This window comes from Trichomycterus rosablanca, chromosome 4, assembly GCF_030014385.1.
Source record: "Trichomycterus rosablanca isolate fTriRos1 chromosome 4, fTriRos1.hap1, whole genome shotgun sequence".
In the NCBI taxonomy this organism is placed as follows: Eukaryota; Metazoa; Chordata; class Actinopteri; order Siluriformes; family Trichomycteridae; genus Trichomycterus; species Trichomycterus rosablanca.
In genome coordinates, this window is record NC_085991.1 from 14,411,825 (window position 1) to 14,416,974 (window position 5,150).

General features: G+C 43.3%; 1 pseudogene; it reads right to left on the reverse strand.

Annotated features, from left to right (window-relative positions):
- On the reverse strand, positions 1–221 carry LOC134312641 (U2 spliceosomal RNA; annotated as a pseudogene).
- Positions 222–5,150: the final 4,929 nt, after the last annotated feature.

Genomic DNA, 5,150 nt, shown 5'->3' on the forward strand with positions numbered 1-5,150 from the left:
TGAGGGTGCACCGTGCCAGGAGGCAATGCAATACCTGGTCGATGCGTGGAGTGGACGGAGCAAGCCCCTCTTCCGACTCCCGGGCCTAAAAATCCATTTAATATATGGTCCTCGGGTAGAGGAAAAAAAAAAAATCTGTTCTTATCAGTTTAATATCTGATGCGTATCAGATATTAAACTGATAAGAACAAATTTTTTTAGTTTTTTTTACAAAAATTTATTTCCACACATTTTCACACAATACAACTATTTATAGAACATTCATTATCATTTCTTTCCCACCACCACTTTTACATTCATTTTAATCATCATGTCTTTTCCATATACATGTCCCATAATCTTCCCCACTTTTCCTTCCCTTTTTCCCACCCCAAGTCCATTTCATCTTCTTTCATTCTTGTCTTTATTTCCCATTCGACTTTCTTCACTATTCCCATCACTCCCTTTCCCTTCCCTCCCTTCACCTCCGCCTGTCTATCCTCCCATATCCCTCTCTTAACCAGGCTTATTGTTAGCCACAACATGAATCTGCTTCTCACTTTTCCCATTCCTCCTAACCCTTTGTCTACAACCTCCCATGTTAATCTAAACCCCTTCCTTATATTATCCAACCATGTTCCTACCTTCTGCCATACTTCCCTAGCTACCTTACATTCCCAAAACACATGTATTATAGATTTCTCCCTTCCACACCCTTCTCTTGGACACACATTTGTCTTACTGATTCCGTGTCTGTACATGATTTCTTTTACCGGTAATTTCCTGTGTACTATTTGCCAGTTTATATCTTTTAAACTGTTTTCCAGCCCCAGTGGTTGTACTCTTGTCCACACTTTCCCTGCTTCTATTCTTCTGTTGCTCTCTCTTACCCTCCTACTCCTGACTTCCTCATATAATCTTCTGTGACTTGTACATATGTGTCTATCTATTCCTTCTTTATTTATCTTTAGCCACTTGACAGCCTGCCCATAATGCCATGGCAGCTGCTCCGCCCTTGGACCTTTATTGTCCCACTCCATTACACCCCGTGCCTGATATGCAAAAAATAATTTCAAAAAATACCATCCTGGGTGTTGTCCCTCCTGTGTTAGCTCCTGCATTATGCTTGCCACATAAATGCAGTCCAATTTTAATCCTACATCTAAAACCCCTCTCCCCCTTCCTCTATTTTCCTATACATTATCTCCCTTGCTACGTACTCGTACTTTCCACCCCACATAAAATGAAATACCTCCCTTTGTACCCACCTCCTTCCACTCACTGGTAGTGGGTAGATGTATGCCAGGTACATCAGAAAGGGAAGTACCTCTGCTTTAATTACCAGGCTCTTCCCTATATATGACAATTTTCTCCCGGTCCATAGTCCTAGCTTTTGTTTAATCTTTATCAGTCTCTCTCCCCAGTTCAACCCTGCTGCTCCCTGGTTTTCAAATGTTACCCCTAAAATTTGTATTGGCCCTTCGCTTACCTCCAATCCTCCCACTGAATCTTTCCTATCCTTCACTGTCCCAAAATATTTTAACTTAGATTTTTCCCTATTCAATTTCGCCCCAGACCCCACTCCGAATCTTTCCACTATGTCTAATGTTTTCTCTATGTCCCTATCCGTTCTACCTAAAATTGTCATGTCGTCTGTGTATTGTGTCACCTTCACTCTATACCCACCTGCTCCCGGCACCAAAACCCCTAATATCTCCCTGTCCTTTCTAATCTTTTCCGCCAGCGGCTCCATATACATTATAAAGTGGAGTGGCGATAGTGGACACCCCTGTAATATACCCCCCGCTGTCTCAAAACTCCTCCCTAGATATCCGTTCAAACTTACTCTGCTGTACGTCCTCCTGTACATTGTTTTGACCCAGCCAATCAGTTTTACTCCCATCCCCATCTTTTCCATTACCCTATCCAAAAATTCCCTATCCACCCTGTCGAACGCCTTCGATTGTTCTAAGCTCGCCAACATCAATGGCAGCTTTCGGTCTCCTGACCACGCCACCACATCTCTGATCAGCTGTAGGTTCCACCTCGTGCTTCTACCCTCTATTCCACATGTCTGATCCACGTGGATGACATGTGGCAGTGCCTTCCTTAACCTTTTTGCCAGTATTTTTGCCATTATTTTGCTGTCTACACCCAGCATTGATAATGGCCTGTAGTTGTCTAAAATTTCCTTTTCCCCCTTTTTATAAATTGGTGTCACTACCCCTGTCGCCATTGTTCCCTTCATTTCCCCTTCCTCCAATATTGTGTTAAACACCTCTGTTAAATCCCTGCTTATCACTTCATTAAACCTCTTATAAAACTCTCCCGATATCCCATCTATCCCTGGTACCTTACCCTTTTTCAGGCTTTTTATTGCCTCTTTCACTTCCTCCTCCCTTATGCTTTTATTTATTTATTGCTTTATATCGTTAGGCACCTCCTTTTCTAGTACTTTTATAAATTCATCTCCTACTTCTACCTCTACTTTCCTCTCCCTAATATATCTTCTATAATACTCTGTCCCTACCTGCAACATCTCCTCATTTTGTACTTTTAGCTGTCCCTCCACATCCCTTATTCCCTCTATCCCTCTCTCTTCTCTTCTTTCTCTAGCTTTCCCTATCCAATATGTATCTACTCTTTCCCCTCTCTCACTAAACTCCTGTCCTGCCATTAACATAGACTTCTCTGCTCTTCCCTCATATATCTTCCTTATCTGTCCCTGTACTATTTCTACTCTATCCTTGTCCACCTCCTTCCCTTCGTTCTCTTTCTCCTTTTCCTTCGCTAGTTCCCCCCACATTCTCCTGAAATCCCCCTTCTCCTCCTTTATCCTCTCCCTACTCTTCCACTGTCCCCATTGCTTTATCCTTTACTTTGCTATCTCCCACCACTCTGTAATTCCCTCGCATAGTCCTTTTAAACCCCTAACACCTTCCCAAAACACTCTAAATTCCTCTTCTATCCCCTCTTTCTCTAATATTTTTACATTTAATTTCCAGTACCCTGTCCCATATTTTCTTCCCCCCACTTTTACCTCAGCCATCACCAGGTCATCTTCTGAGAAGTTTACGCTTTTTGTTTCCCCTGCCACCACTTCCATACCCCTACTAACAAAAATCCCATCCAACCTACTTTCATCCCCCCTTGTATTCCTCCACGTTGGTCCTTCCATTCCCCTTCCTACCTCCTTCCCTATGTCCACTATCTTATGTGTTTTTATTATATCTTCTATTATTCCTGCTGCTTCATCTCTTCCTCCCGCCAAATTAATATTAAAGTCCCCCCCCCCATAACCAAAAAATTATTTGTTGCACATAACAACTTAACATTTTCATAAAAAACCCTTTTGTCTTTTATGTACTGTGGTCCATATATATTTAATACCCTTAACTTTACTCCCCCCCAACTTAAATCCACTCCAACCATCCTCCCCACTTCACCACCTATAATTTGTTTTACTTTCATACCCCATCCCTTAAACAAAATCCCAACTCCACTTGAGTGGACCACAATGATTTCCCCCCTCGCCAGTCCCTTTGGAACGTTTTAACATCCTCCAAATCCTTCAGGTGCGCCTCCTGAATAAAACAAATATCCAAACGTAAATCTTCTAAAAAACTGAAAACCATTTTTTCTTTTCTTTGTATTTTTCAGTCCTCGCGCATTAAAGGTCCCTATTTTCAATTTCCTTTCCATTTGATTAATTTAATTAAAATAATAATCTTCCCTAAAACCACAGTCCATATTTAGTCGGTTTTGTAACTGAAGAAGTTTAAACATAATACCAACCACATCCCCATTAATAAATCAAAAGTTTCTTCTTTCACGCTCCATGTCTCAGTTTTCCTTTTTACCCTTTTACATATCCTCATTTTGGTCCTTTTATTTTCTCCCTAGTCCTTCTCTGTAGCAGCATTTCCTCCTCTCCTTGATCCTCCTCGCTTTCAGATTCACTCCTTGTCCTCATCTCCTCTTCTTGGCTTATTTCAACATCCAATCTTGTCCTTTTCTTCTCTCTTCCTTCCTCTGTTGCCTCCTTTGGTCGGGTTTGCTTGCTATTAGCATGCATGCTCTCTTTCTCCTCACCTCTTTCCTGTCCTTGTTCCAGTTCCTGTATCTCCATTGCCATAGCCCAGTCCGTACTTTCTCTTTGTAGAGTCTCTTCTATCCCTTCCAGTGCCTCCTCTAACCCTGTTGGTGTCCAGAAAATCTGTTCCTCACTTGAGCTTAAGTTCTCCTGGCTTCCCTCTAATTCATTTGTTTCTTTCTCTGGTCCTCTTTCTCCTTTTATCTTTGTTCTACTAGGTTCCCGCTCTTTTCCGCTTTCTTCTCCGGTTTCTTTTCGGCTGTCTGTCTCCTCTACCGTCTCCTCCCCCGTCTGGTGTACACTTTCTGCTTCTTTGTTCTTTCTCTCTTGCATTTTTCCCGCCTTTTCCGGCTCCGCGTGTTCACTCTCTTTCCTGAACTTGCAAAGAGTCGTCCTCGCGCTGGGCATCGTCTGTAGAGATGTTCCTCGCTTCCACATATGCTGCATGTCTTGGGAGCCCCACATTCTTGTGTCCTGTGGTCCTCCCCTCCACATGTGCGGCATCTCTGACCTTCACAGGTTTACTTAGTGTGTCCTATAGCTCCACACCTTCTGCAGTACTGTGGCTGGCCTGGGTAGTACAAAAACCCGCGATGGGGCCCGATTGCGAAACTACCTGGGGGATGTACCAAGCCTCCCGTGGTTGTTTGATCCACCTTTAGCTTTGCCATAAACCTTCTCTTCCCGTTCCAAATACCAAAACGTCCACGTACCTTCTCTCCTGGTGACACGGTATTGCAGTACCTGGAGAGGAAAGCCCTGATGTCATCATCTGGTACAAAGGGGTTGTACATGTGTACCGTCACTGGTATCTCCTCCATAGCAAACAGCGGCACCAAGCGTATGTCTCTCAGGTCCTCGTCCTCCATTCTCTTGGAGCAGTGGTCAAAAAATGTCGTACAGTCCTTGAAGGAAACAAAAGTAATGTCCAAGAAACCCGCCGTCGAGAAGTCTTGTAGACAATAAATCTGGTCTGCTGTAACTGCACATCGGGCTCTAAGCAGGTCTTGTACGATCCAGTCCCATCCGAATCTCCTTCTTCTTTCCTCAGTCGCCCCCAGCAGATTTTGTTCCGTAC